The sequence below is a fragment of the Suncus etruscus genome, chromosome 4 (genome assembly GCF_024139225.1).
Source record: "Suncus etruscus isolate mSunEtr1 chromosome 4, mSunEtr1.pri.cur, whole genome shotgun sequence".
Lineage (NCBI taxonomy): Eukaryota > Metazoa > Chordata > Mammalia > Eulipotyphla > Soricidae > Suncus > Suncus etruscus.
The window spans coordinates 27,778,239-27,794,175 of record NC_064851.1 but is presented as its reverse complement, the minus strand read 5'-3'; positions in this window follow the sequence as shown (position 1 = coordinate 27,794,175).

Here is a 15,937-nt window from a genome sequence, read left to right as displayed (position 1 = left end):
CTACTAACGTCAAAAATTTAAAACCATAGACATAAATGTTTGCAGCAGAACACTATTCCAAAAGATTAAATAATTCAAATGCCTGATATCTGATCAATAGAAAGAATATAGTGTATGCAAATAGTAGAACATTATTTATCAATTAAAAAACAATGTGGATAAATCTATTCTCAAAAATACTTTACTAAAAGAGGTGAATATTAAAGAAAACAAATTATTCTGTGTCCATTGAACGTTCCTTACAGGCAAACTAAAGAAGATAGAAATTAGATTAGTGTTTGTATAAGTTCAAAAATTGTATGAGTGAAAGTAATTTGGGGCACAAAATATCTTTTTAGACTGTGGAAATATAATAAAATTTGACCATAGTGATAATTGTACAACTCTATATGCATACTAAAATTAATTTGACTGTACATTGAACTAGGTGAACTTATAAATTAGGGGAACTTAGAACTAGGGAAACTTAAAGGTAGGTGAACTTATAAACATAAAGACTAGGTTATAAATTATATCTCCGCAAAGATGACTGACAAGGGGCCAGAGCGGTGGCACAAGAGGTTAGGCATCTGCTTTGCACGTGCTAACCTAGCATGGACCGTGGTTCCATCCTCAGGCATTCCATATGGTCCTCTAAGCCAGGAGTGACTTCTGAGCACATAGCCAGGAGTAACCCCTGAGCGTCACCGGGTGTGGCCCTCTCCCCCCAAAAAAAGATGATAGGTAAAACCAAATAATTTTGTTGAAGCTACTATGTTCCATATGCTATTCTTAAGTTGGTATGCTTCAATTTGTTAAACTTTATTAAACATTATTATGGCACAAACACAGGTGGTACACTTATAATAGAAGTTAGGAATTTTGAAGGAGCTGAAGGAATTAGAAATTCAAGGAGCTGAAGCTGGATTGTGGTTGGTAGGAAACAGGTTTTATATATGCATTATTATTTGATGATGACTGTCAGGACCCAGAGGTGACTCATTCAGAAAATGAATTAATTCCAATTTTTGAAATTTTAGTTTCTTTTAGGTAACAAGATAGGTCAAATTCAACTCATACAGAACATATTTGCTTAGGGTTAGACTAGATCACCTTAAATTAGAAGAAGAGTTAAAAGAAATTTTAACTTGAAAAACAAACAAACAACCAAACAAAAAACTAGATGCCCAGTTTCAAGAGATTTTAATACATTCTTCCTAAATGACCATATATCTGGTGAAAACCTTATGAAATGGCCTTCTAAACAAAAATTAAAGCCCCAGGGCCTGGAGAGATAGCACAGTGGTGTTTGCCTTGCAAGCAGCCGATCCAGGACCTAAGGTGGTTGATTCGAATCCCGGTGTCCCATATGGTCCCCCGTGCCTGCCAGGAGCTATTTCTGAGCAGACAGCCAGGAGTAACCTCTGAGCACCGCCGGGTGTGGCCCCTCCCCCCAAAAAAATTAAAGCCCTCCCATGTGCATATTTTCTCAGAGAACAATGATTACTCCAGTGCTGAAGCTAAATGGATCCTTTGATGCTTCAGAGCCAGTTTTATAGCCCCATTTATGGTTCCCCACCAGCTCTGGTAGGGGAAACAAATATAGGAAAACTATATTTTAACAAGCTTCAAGTCTCAGTCCTAACTTAATTAATGTGTAATAGTGCATATTTCAACATGACTTATTTTGTGTGAAAAAGTTCTTCTCAAAACAACAAACATGAAGCCAGATATACCTTAGATACCTGTTCCCTTCCCCCACTCTATTTTTTTAAGGATATATTCTGCATGATGGAGGCTAAAAGGTGGCAGCTGTGCCAAAGTAGTGGACCCTAAATCGCTGAGCAAAAATGAGAGGAGTAAGCTCTGATTGCTCGCAGTACAGAAGTGAATATGCGCTCTCAACCACAAATCAAGCGAGCTGAAAAAAAAAAAAAAAAAGGCCCAATCAAGGCAGTAATGGCCTCCACTTCACAATCAGACAAGTGCTTCTTACTTGAAAAATCCTACCATTTATAGCTGATTGCTAACCCTGGCCTCATTTCTAATCTAAAGGGCGAGTAATAATTTGGAAAAGAAATTATAACAACTTCCCAACAATTTAGCAAATTGTTATTATTTCAGGGGGAAGGGAGGAGGGTGGAAAGGAGTTGCTTTTGTAACCTGGTTTTCTTGTAGGCTACCATTTTCATGACATCGAATCCCATTGCTGCCATGCTAATGGAACATGTGTGTACACTGGAAATTTGTTTTTTTTACATGATGATTCTTTATACCAAGTCACACATTTCATATGGTCAAGGTTATGGGTACCTAAAGAAAAGGGTAAGAGGGGAGCTCTTGATTCTTTTATACACTTATACCTACAGTAACCCTCAAAGTGTTTGAGGAAATGTCTGAGAGTAACACTGTATGATATGGAAGGGACTTTGACCTATCTGAGGATTTGTTTCTTTAAAAAAATAATGTTGTTAAATGCTTCACAAGCTTTTTCTTTAATTGTTGCTGTGTTGGTGGATTTGACTTAGATCAGATTCCTGTTACTAGGTAGTAAGATGTAAGATTTAAGATGCAGTTATATTCTATATTGTTATTCTTGAACTACTATATTAGCACAAAGAACTATAGACAGATATATGCAGACTATTTCATTACCAAGTAGGTACCTTTTAAGCAGGTACTATTTTGAAAATTAAATAAAAGTTTTTCTACAATTACAAGCAAGACACACAAAGATATGCATGCACACACATAAATTTATATATACAATATGCTTTTCACAAAGCAGATGAGCTTATATATTCAATGTTATATTTTATGAAAGAAGAAAAGAAAATTAGCTGAGAATAGAACAGAAGGATAAAGTAAATCACAGGAAAAATAGCGGGGACTGATTATCATGTAAATGATTAAAATGAAAGCTAAATGCAGCAATGACTCCCTAAAGGTTACATAGCTGGTAAATGACAAAGATTTAATTAAACTTGGAATGTCCTCACTCCCACTTACCATTGCATCTTTGCTTTATAGCTTTTCAACGTCATCTTTTCAAGTGACATCACATTTTGCATTTTTTAGGAGTGTGGCACATTGACCTCATACAGCAAAGACGTCTGTGATTTGGAGAAATACGAAGTGCTACATATTAATATGGAATGGAAGCCTACATTGGGAGCAAGAATATTGTTTCTCTATTAACATTTTTCTCCATCTTTGCAATAAAACTTCTCATATTAGAAACTTTTTTGTCTCCAGGCATGAGTCTATTAAAAGTATCTGCCATTCTTTTTATTTTCCAATTAAGACCCATCACCTAAAACTGAATAGACAACTAGTGGTAGGATCAAAACTTCCTATTGTTCTTTCATTTTTCTTTTTAAGGTACACAACTTACAGAATTTTATGTGCAGAAAGAGGACTCTGCAGCTATATTTATCTATATAGAGAATAATTGAGTCACTGAAGTGTGTAATGTAGCAGGCCATATTCTCATATTAATAATGTAAAAAAGAGTGAAACTCCTTATTTTTAAAATCAAAGTAAGCTAAACTTGCATCTTGAACTTTTTTCACTTTTAAGTAGCCAGAATAAATTTTTTGGTATTCTTCTGTGTCTAATATGAAACTACACATAGAAAATAAATCCAGCTTTAGAATCAAAAGATAAACTTTGATTTTTTTTAAAAAATTTGAATTCTTAAATATAATACACTATGTTCTCTGAAGCACAACAGATTTTATGCAGATCTAAAAATTGGATTTAGAAAAACAAATACAACTTTATTTATGTGTGTAACTGGAGCAAGAAGGCTAAATTTTTCAGATATCCAAAAATGATTTATAGCTTGCAATTACCCACCCCATTCAATATAAACAAGACCATACTTCATATTACATAATCTATAGCACATTCAAAAATACAAAATGCTACGCAGAAAAAGTACATTTTTCTTATATCATCTCTCAAATTCAGAACTTTGGCCTTACAATGAATTCTTAGAATAAACACAAGAAATCACTATTATTAAGTCTCAGAACAAAGTAATTTTAAAAAGGAAATCATAAAATACTTAGAGTAGGAAATCTGTTATATTATAATGAAAAGCATTACTTTTCATTTTGACAAAAACTTAAATTCTTTAAGTGGTTACATTTGCTGTATTTCATAGCAATCTAAAAATTAGTTAAAACAAAAGTCAGTAGGCTCAGAAGGTACAAAATATCTAAATTACAGAATTAGGCCAGCTCCCAAATTGACAAAATATCAAGGCAAAGGAAAAAAAAATCATGCTCTTAGAGGTAGCCTGAACCTTTTAGTACAATGAACAAAAACGAATTTCAGATATGAAACTCAAAACAAATTTCAGATATGAAACTCAAAACAAATGATTGTTTTACATTTTTTAAATTAGATAAAGTAGCAGAATTTCTTTACAGTCCAACAGGTTTAAAAAATTAGGCAACCGAGACCAGAAAAAAAAAATTCATTCTTTTTAGGACAGCACGATTCTAGGAAACGTCTTATTCCTAACCTGCTCTTTCATTAAGACTGAAAAATCTTAGACTATTTATTACCATAGGCTGCTTTTCAGACTGACAATATTCTGGTAATAGAATATTACCAGAAGCTAAAATGACCCCTAGTGTTAGGAAATAGATCCTTTAGAACAAATCACAGTACCAAGTAGGGTTTATACCTGCAAGAGGGTTAGCACATTTGCCAGAGTCTATAGTACACTGAGCTGACTTAGCAGTAACACAAAATGACAACAAATGTATGATGAAAGCAGCTTCTTGGTCTCTTGATCATTAATAAGAAAACATCTAGTCTTTAGATCTTCAGAAGAAATGTTAGATTTGTGTTATTTTAAAGGACTTTTCTCTCATTAAAAATGCTTATTTATAAATACGAATTACAGAAAATGTAGCTATAAGGAGGTTAAAAATGCAGGACTTTAAAAATAAATTCTGGTACCTTCATCTAGGAAAATATATAGAATTTCAAGAAAGGCTTAGAAAGTAGCAAAGTTACTTGTATATGGAAAAATCCTACCTTCTTCTGATAAAATAAAAAGTGCTCAAGCTGTTTTTATCTGTGTAACCAATTTATTGGACACATTATAAGGATACTAAATGTTATAAGCATGTAAAATGCATATATTTATATTTGCACAAATAAATATTGTGACAGACTTAACAATTTTTAAGTATCTTTAAAGACCAAAATTTGGAAGAGTGTGTCACTAAGGATGACAGTTCAATAAGTTATTAAGGAAATGTTGCAACTATACTGTAAACAGATCACTGAAAGAAAATTATTTAAGATTTATAATAAATAAGTAAAAAGTATTTTACTTTTGTGTTGGGAAAATAGAAACTAGTGAACACTGATTAGTAGATTTATAAAAGCAAGGTTAAATAAAAGTAACATAAAGACCTGTTGTGAATAAAATAAAGGCAAAATAAAACATTAACAAAAAGTCCATAGACATATAGTTTCATAGAGTAGTTATAAATAATACAGAATAATAATTTTATTCATAGCATATTATTTATAAATAAAAATTAGAACATAAAAACATATGAGATAATAAAATACATGTTATGATATAGGTTAGAAAATTAGAACTACTTACCTAATATCCAGGCATAACATAATAAATTCAGAAACAATTGCAAAAAATATGCATATTAAAAGCATACAAAATAAATTTTAAATATATGTTTGGAATTCAACTGTAAACATAATTTGAAAGCTTTCCTGGAAGAAAAAAAAGCATGTTTCTTCCTATGTGCTTGTTTGTTACCAGAGTAATTATCTAAGAAGAATATGCCGTGATGATAAACTTCATTACTTAATAACATTGGTAAACATTAAAATATTTAAAGAATATTGTACTGCATTCTAGTTTATTCTATTAAATCTCACAATTATGACAACCTTTTCTTCTTATATTTTCAATGGATGAATTGCAAGGATTTGATGATCTTCTGCTAATGTAAGCTGATATTATAGTCATATGACCTAATTAAACATTAGGATTCATACTTAAAATATATAATTACCAGAGTATAGTTTTTTAAAGTGTAATTACTAGTTTCAATTTTAATAGCAAAAATTAATGCTCGTGTCAACATACTATTGGAAAGTTTTACAGAAAATGTTTTTCTTTTCTGATTATAAAGAAATGATGAAAAAAAGTTAATGTTGAAACACATTATTAATATCATTTTCAAGAAATAAGTGCTTCCATCTTTCATCATTGTGAAATTTTCTGCTTCCAGAAGTATATTATATATCATTTTTTATTGTCACTTGGATTTGAATTCTATTCATCTTTTTTTATAGGATTATATTTTTTGGCATTTGAGAAATTTGTGCATAACATAAGGTAAGTGAAACAACAAACTTTCATTATTTTAAAACAAAATAGAGTAAAGATTTTGGGCTTTGGGAGGAATTTTTTATTTCTAAATTGCACAAAATCATTCATAATTACCTCTTAGTGATTTCAATATCACAAATCCCTTCTGATTAGCTCTCTTAGAAAAAAAAAAGAAAGAGAGACGAACTCGCTTTAAAATTGTTTGGCCCTGTTGGAAGCCCCATCTTAGAGAATGACAGATTATGTAATTAAATTGAGTCGTGTATTTTCCATAGAAACAAAGCATGATACTGGAACTGATGCAAACTATATGCTCATTTCTATTTTTAGATGGCTCAGCCTCAACAGGGCAACAGTCCACTGACCAACCAAACTAATGTTAAAGCATCATATTGTAGCTTTCCAGCTTGAAAACTTTAGAAAGATAAAATAAGTGACTTTAGAAATCACTGTTGAAATGTAGCCCTTTTAAAAAACTATTTTTCAATCTTTGAGTGGAAGAATGTCCCCACAAATTCTATTTTCCCATTTAGGAGAATGATTTGCCTTGAGTGCAGTATAGAAATGTCTGGAGAAACAGTTAAGATTAGGATCCAAGGAAGGAGAATCGGGCAAGAAAGCAGAAGGCTTAAGTTTACAAAGAAACACATGCCAAATATCTCCAGAAGTCTGTAAGTGAAAAGACAAATGTAATATTTGAGAAAAACTCTTCTTTGTTTTCCAAATACAGATTGTAAACCAGAGATTACAAGGATAAACCAGATGTTTCTGCAACTATATCTAATATACAATTGCAGTAACCAGGAAACAAATCACTTAAGATTTCTCAGTATTTGAATATCTATCTTTGCATTGAGGACACTTTTAAAAATCAGGTTTAACAGTCAAAATCTATTAATTTATTTCTAATATTTCATCATCAAATCACTATTTTATTCATAGTACTCAATATTGCTGTGTTTTGAAATTCTCAGTATTGCATGCAGATTGAAAGTATACATTTTACTATATAATAATAAAGAAAATTTAGTATTATAAAAGCCCCTGGAAATCAAGGAGTCAGAAATAGTATGTCAATGTTTGCACAAAATTGTTATCAGAATTCAGTGAATCTTAAAATAATTGTTTTATGCCAATAATAATAGATTATTTATAGGCCTGGTGATTGAGTATAGAAATAAAATTTGATATTGCTTGTCTAAATAGTGAACATTGTATTTAACATAACTAAGAGTATTATAAAAGGGGCCAGAGAGATAGCATGGAGGTAAGGCGTTTGCCATTCATGCAGAAGGTCATTGGTTGGAATCCCGGCATCCCATATGGTCCTTTGAGCATGCCAGGAGCGATTTCTGAGCGTGGAGCCAAGAGTAACCCCTGAGCACTGCCGAGTGTGACCCCCCCCCAAAAAAGAGTATTATAAAAATACTAAAGTATTTGACAAGGAAATCTACAAATTTATAGATTTTAGTTCTGATAAATTTAAGTACAATTACCCAATTTTTCCCCAGGGCACCTATACATTTTATATATACTGCATGTGAATATATATGATATACATGTGTGTATGTATGAACATATATTGATATTAATATTGATATTTGAAATTATGTTTACTGGGTTTATTTACACTAGACTATTTACATATAGACTATGGCAAATACTTAAAGACATAAAGATAATCTTAGAGTTTTAATTCTATTAGATTTTCAACTGAAGCAGATTAAAATTTGAAGTAAAACTAGTTCTCAATTTTTATTTTACTTTACTGGAATGATGAAGTTGTGAACATGTCTGGATACAAAACATCTTTGTTTTTTTTTTTTTACTAAAATGCATAATTATCAATTTTAACATTTTTATAAATATTTTTTTTGAAATGCCAGCATCAACAATATTTTGGAATTGGTTTTAGAAAGAATATAAAAGGAACCAAAGCTCACACTTAAACCATTTTAATTTTAAGACGGTCAAAGTTCTCTACCATTTCCACTGAGTGTAGTGCTCTGCCACCTGGTGGCTATTTGTGAAAAAAAACTACATGAGAATTTGGACATTCAATTTAACTTCTTTTACCTAATAAATTAGTTTGAGATTGAAAATATGTCTGTTGCTGTGGGAAACATTGACTATTTCATGTGATTTAGGAATTGACTTTTGAATGATTTCAAAGTGTCAGCACAAATTAGTCTCAGGTTTTAACAGGACTCTTTAATATGTAAAATGAGTAGTCAGAATTTCTTGATAGTTGTTTCATACCTTCCTTAATTAAGTACAAGTACAATTTTAGTCTTTACCATATTTTGGAAACAAGTAAACATATTTATTACTAATTCATGGGGCATTTTGGAACAAAGAAATTCATTATTTGTATTAATGTGAACTGACCTGTTACATGGGAGAAATGCACAAGTTGATAGTTTTAGATGTCATTTCTGTCAACACATCTCATGGATGACGTAAACTGTAACATCCAATCTTTGAATAATGATCACTTTCTATTAAAATTTATGAATCATTGCTGTCACGAGCACAACTATTATTATTCAGAACTTAATTTCTAAGTGTCATGGAGCCAGGCTCTTGAGTTGATTCTATGGGTATTGCCAGTACAAAACGAACCTGGAATATCTTCTTGTGCAAAATAAGAAAATGTTCAGAACCTATGGAAAACATGTCAGGTGTCAAGTTAAAGTGAAGTTAATTTGCCAAATTTAGGTCAATATAAGGATCAAAATAAATAATAAGATTATAGCCCACTGAAAACAATGAGAATCCATGAGTCTGTATGATCTCACAGACATAAAAATATAAGCTTTCTCTTGAACTAGATCTTTGAAAAAATGTAGAAAGGACAATGTAAGTACCAAATTATCATTTTGCAATTACCATAGTGATATCTGATTGAGACAAGAATTATCAACAGTGCCTAAAATGAATGGGTAAAAGTTTGATGAGAAACAGGTTATTTTCAGATTACCAAAGTAGAGCATCTGACATACATCTTAATTTAAAAAAGGTAAAAAAAAGGGCCCGGAGAGATAACATAGCGGTGTTTGCCTTGCAAGCAGCCGGTCCAGGACCAAAGGTGGTTGGTTCGAATCCCGGTGTCCCATATGGTCCCCCATGCCTGCCAGGAGCTATTTCTGAGCAGACAGCCAGGAGTAACCCCTGAGCACCACCGGGTGTGACCCAAAAAACCAAAATAAAATAAATAAATAAAAAAGGTAAAAAAAAAATTTGTTTAAGGTGGAAAAATCTGGAAGAAGTCACATAACAAAATGAGTAAAGAATATGTGTGTGTGTGTGTGTGTGTGTGTGTGTGTGTGTGTGTGAGAGAGAGAGAGAGAGAGAGAGAGAGAGAGAGAGAGAGAGAGAGAGAGAGAGAGGTGCCAGGGTTTGACCTAGAACCTCCAACATGCAAAGACAAGTGCTCCATTACAGAAAAAACAAGCTCCATGTTAATGGAATGGGGAAAAATTACCATCACTGATAATAGATAAACTGAAATCAAGTGTTTTCTTGACACACACACACACACACACACACACACACACACACACACACATCACTTATGTAGTATATCTGCCAAAAAATCATAGCCTGTATCATAAAAGAAAATGCAAATTTCTAGCTTTTTTAAAATTTCACTTTAAAAAATGTCATTTTTATAAGACTTATTATTAATAAAATAATAAAAATAAGTGAAATAAACAAAATGCATTTTCTAAGAATTGATGCTATGCCACAAAAGCAATTTCATCTTAAAAAAGATATGAGATAATTGATAAAATTTAAATAAGATTTGCTAGTTACATAAATATGTAAAATGCTTTTTTTATTTTCCTGAGTTTCATAGTTATGCTGAGGATAAATGAGACAGCTTTTGTTCTTATTTAAGAAAATATATTAAAGGATATAAGAATAAAGAATACTGCTATCCTGAATTTTTTCTCGAGTGTATTAGAACACTTTGTGGAAAACAGAGAGATATTTTAAGTAGTAGGGTAAATGCCTAGCATGTCATGTTGTAAGGTAAGATTGAACCCTCAGATCATTCTCCAGCATTGCATACCTTTACAAGCACAGGATGGGCTGAACCCTCCCAAAAGTGACCCTTATTATTTTGGTATGGATATATATATCTCATATATATACATATATATGTATGTATGTATATACATATATTTGTATGTATATATATATATACATATATTTGGGTGAGGGTAAAGTGTATTTATGAGTTATTTATACTACTAGACTTTCCCATCAATTTGAAATTATTTGAAAACATTATTTTTATGGTTTGTTTTTTGATTTTTGGTTCTCATCTAGTAGCTCTCTGACCAGTCATTACTCTCAGTTCTGCACTCAGAAATCACTCTTGGCAGACTCCAGGACCATATGGGATGCTGAGGATCGAACCTGGATCTATTTTTGAAAGGTCTTGCCACAGATTTGCCACATCATCTCATGTCACATATTAGAACCTTGAAATAATAAGCATGAAAATTAATGTTTTGTTTTTATGAAGCACAATATTATGCATGTGATCATTGCTCTCCAAGTTTTTTATCCCAGTCTTACTGATCATATTATAAATATTCTTACAAAACATAGCTGTAATATGATTTAATTAGAAATTTTATTGTTTTTTATTAGAACAATGAAAGAGATAATGTAGGTAAGTTACCACACAACAGTTCACTGAAATAATTAAAAACATTTTGAAAGAACTTGTCAAAAATCAACAATGACCCAGGCCTTAAAGACATAAAGTTGATGCAAATACAGCTTTTTCCTTTATATAGTTAAAATTTAGGGGTGCTGGTGGTGGGCATATTATTTAATAAGTTGCTTATTAACATGTACATTTATAGAAACAAAGTGTTACATATGTCTAAGAATGGGAATGTTCTCTGGGAGAACAGAGGTAGAAGAAATTTGTCCTGAAATGTTTTTTTTTTATCAGAAGTTATGAAAGGCAACCAGGTCTTGATAGAGAGTTTCTAGGGTAAAGGAGCCTAGGCAAGGCTTTTGTCTTGCATATAGCTGTAGTGAATCCCACTAAGGGTCACTTCTGAGCACAGAGCCAGGAATTGATCCCCAGAAATGCAGGGTGGGTCCGGGTTTTCCCAACAAAGGCAAGCAAGCTCTGGAGGATAGGAGTTATAGCAAGTAAATGAGTTAGTCATTGAAAAAGATTTCACTTTCTTCTTGTGTGACTTACATTTGGAGGGGAGATATTTTGATTATCCTCAGAATAACCAAGCAAGATAGTTTCTGTGAAATATATGAATTTTTTTTGTTATTAAAACTAGTGAAGATATCTGGAAAGAAGTATAGAGAAAAGAAATGTAAAGAAATTTTAAATAACTATCCACTTACTTGAAAATAAACCCAACAGAAGTTTTATGAATCAAAAATAGTTTTTGAAATGTAAGACAGTGAACTTGTTAGACAGATTTGGCACAGATAAGAAAGATTCAGTGAAAACAAGAAAACAAAGATATGGGTGGGAATTTGTAAAGTTTAGGAGACACAGAGAATAGAAAAAATAGGTGCAATGTCCAACAGTAGCTTTAAAAGGAGAGAATAGAGATGATGAAAAGCACAATCTATGTCCTCATTTAAAAATGTTGTATTATTATTGGCTCATAATTGTAACATAAGCATCACACTAATATAAAATATTAATATTAATAGGGCTTGGGGCTGGAGAGATAGCATGGAGGTAAGGCGTTTGCCTTTCATGCAGGTCATTGGTTCAAATCCCAGTATCCCATATGGTACCCCGTGCCTGCCAGGAGTGATTTCTGAGCGTGGAGCCAGGAGTAACCCCTGAGTACTGACGGGTGTGACCCCCCCTCCAAAAAAAGATCAATAGGGCCAGTTTAAATGGCACATTTTAATAATGTGTGAGGCACAGAGCTTGACAGATTGCTGGTAGCAACACTGATTGCCTCCTCTCATACCCATTAACACCCTTGGGTATAGCCTAGTGACACTTGAACTTAGCCAGGTATAGTTCTGGGGACTTGGAAAGCTATGACTCAGAGCAACAAACACTACATCCCAGTTATAAGCCTTGAATCTTCAGGCCTTCAATGCTGGAACAGAGTTGAAGGGAATGGTTGGAGGAGAGTGATAACAAAGACATATAAGAATTTCACTCAGTCTCTCTCTCTCTCTCTCTCTCTCTCTCTCTCTCTCTCTCTCTCTCTCTCTCTCTCTCTATATATATATATATATATATATATATATACACACACACACACACACATATATATATATACACACACACACACACACATATATATAATTTTTATTTTTGGGCCACACCCAGTGATGCTCAGGGGTTACTCCTGGCTATGCACTCAGAAATCATTCCTGGTTTGGGGAACCATATGGGATGCCAGGGAATTGAACCGCGGTCTGTCCAGGGTCAGCTGTGTGCAAGGCAAAAGCTCTACCGCTGCACCATCATTCCTATCCAAGAATTTCACTATATTTTTAAATTTTTCTTTATATAAAAATACTCTGAAATAATCATTCTAACATTTTATTACTTTTAGTAAAACATTATATTAAAGAACAACAGTACAGTACAGTGGGTAATTTGTCTTGCATGTGGCCAACCCAGATTTGATTTCTGGCATCCCATATGGTTCCTGAGCCTGACAGGAGTGATTATACATATATATATGTGGCCCCCAAATCACAAATATATACATTAAAATAAATATATATGCAATTAGTTAAAATTAACATTTAAATTGAACTATTTAAAGGCATAAAGATAGCTGAATGCTCAGCAAGAGTAAGATGCACAAAAATTTAGAATTACTAGAGCTGAGTTTCAAATATAAGATGTTATGAGTATTAGAGGTTTTAATATTAAAAGAATACCTGTATATGAGTAAAGTGGTAGAGCAAGAAAGGAGGTGGGGAAAATTTTGGCATCAGAGGCCAATTTTTTTTGTTTGTTTTTGGGCCACACCCAGTGACACACAGGGGTTACTCCTTGCTATTCGCTCAGAAATCGCTCCTGGCTTGGGGGACCATATGGTCCCGGGGATAGAACGTTAATCCGTCCTAGGCTAGCACATGCAAAGCAGATGCCTTACTGCTTGTACAACCTCTTTGGCCTCAGAGGCCAATTTTTAAAGGATAAAAATCCTAGCCTAGCCTAAAATATTCCTTATTACAATATTATTCCTAATTACAATATTATTACAACATTTCTTAGCAGTGTCAGATTCCCCCTCCCCCATCCCAATTAAAGAAAGACCAGGTGTCACCCCTTAGATTAGAAGGAAGATTAGATTAGAAGGAAGCCAACAGTTCTTTTTAGGTTCAACACTTAGCCCCACATGATTTAAAACAACTCTTATCAAAATATAAGTATTGCTTCCATACCCTGGTGTTCAGCTAGATGTGTCAATGGTAGAGCATTTGTACATTCTTCAATAAGCCCTACAGCTTATTTTCTATTCTTGTAGAATAATATGAAAGTAATTTTCTGCAGCAGGATGTACTGCAGGGAGGTATTTGCCTTACATGCAGACAACCAGGGTTTGACACACGGTGTCACATATGATGTCAAGAGTTCCGCCAGGAGTGATCGCTGTGCAGTTAGTATTTCCTGATAATCACTGGATGCATCCCTCCCCCAAAACTCCAAGAGTAAAAGTTACTTAAGTATACCCACTGCAGTTATTATATCAGGTATATATATAATATTTAAGTGAAAAACATATACCATGTGAAAATATATGCTAAGGAATGCAGTCAGTGTCTCCAGCGTTTATGATCTCTCTTCTCTAACCTAAGAGGTCCACTGTAGTTTTAGTACTGTAGGTATTGGATTAAGGAGGCAATTGATTTCCAGAAGAAACTCCACAGAATGCATGAGTCTTATTATGTTCACTTTGGCAAGTACATAACTAGAATTGAGATTAAAGGAAAAAAATTAATGGATTATAAATTCTTGAGATACTTTACAAGTAAAGAATATGTTCATTCCACCCTAGATGCTTTTTTGAAGAAAGTTTTATTTAAGGTTCAAATTAAATTTATGCCATCTTCCCTGGATGAGTGATATTTCCATATTATTTTTTATAATTTATTCATTAATCTAGGAAAATTGTTTAAAATATTCTAGCACTTGAATATATATTCCCTGATTAATTTCCCTTCTTGCAGAACTGCTGATAATCTAAGAATGTACATTGCACAACTTCAAGTAATTCCACCTATCCTGTTAGCTATGGAGAATGACTTTTCCTGGGGCTCTGCAGTACAATTTATGTGACTATACACACTGCCATTCTTTAAAAACTAAGAATAAGCACAGTGACAACACAAAAGTAGACTAGAAGTTTCTGCTCATCCTCCTAATGTACATGAGTCTATGAAACAGGAACATCACAATATATGATCATGTTAGTTCCATTAAAAAGCATCTTCAGTTGCTTCCACAGCTTTCAGTTTTAAACCATTACCAGTGGTTTTTCTCAGTGTTGGATTTGTATTTCTGTGTGTGTGAGAGAAAGAGGGGGGGGAGAGAGAGAGAGAGAGAGAGAGAGAGAGAGAGAGAGAGAGAGAGAGAGAGAGAGAGAGAAAGAGAGAGGAGAGAGAGAAAGGAGAGGAGAGAGAGAAAGGAGAGGAGAGAGAGGAGAGAGAGAAAGAGAGAGAGAGGAGAGAGAGAGAGAGAGAGAGAGAGAGAGAGAGAGAGAGAGAGAGAGACATATGTGATGTGATGTCAGGGATTGAAATGGTACATGGCAAAAGCCTTAAACCCTGTACCATCTCCCTGGTGCTGTTAGATTGATTTTTATCAAAACCAAGCAGTTGCTAACTAAAAAATGTTAAGTTTTCTAGGACTGGGGTTATAACTCAGTTATGGAGTGCTTGATTGCTAAATATATATTCTGGGTTCAATCCCAGGCACCAATATTCTTTTTCTTTTTAAAAAAATTTTAATTTCTAGACATCACATTGAAGAATCTTGAGTATGGCCTACGAATCAGTGTTTTTTGTTTGTTTTGGGCTAATACACTGTGAAGCTCAGGGGTTACTCCTAGCTATGCACTCAGAAATCGCTCCTGGCAAGGGGGACCATACTGGACGCTGGGATCAAACCCAGGTCTGTCCTGGGTCAGCCACGTGCAAGGCAAATGCCCTACTGCTGTGCTATAGCTTCAGCCTCAGGAATCAATGTTTTTAAAAGTATTCCCACATTACCTGGGGCTGGGGAGATAGCTTAAGCTTAAGGGGTGCATGCCTTACAAGCTCTTGCCGCAGAGTTTGGTCCCCAGTATGGGGTGCCCCCACCTCACACCATCAAAGAAAAAAAAATAGGAAAAGAGGCCCTCCACTTTGTCTTAGCCCAGGTAATACTGATATAATGTTTATAAGTACTGGTTTATTTCTGGCTCTTCACAACTGTCCTTCAACCAGTTTGGCTCATTTCATACTCTATGCTGCAATCTTTGTTCTTTCTCTGGAATATCTGCCATCACTGACTGATGCTCTTTGTATTACAAGTATATCAGTTTCCTTCTGTGTCTC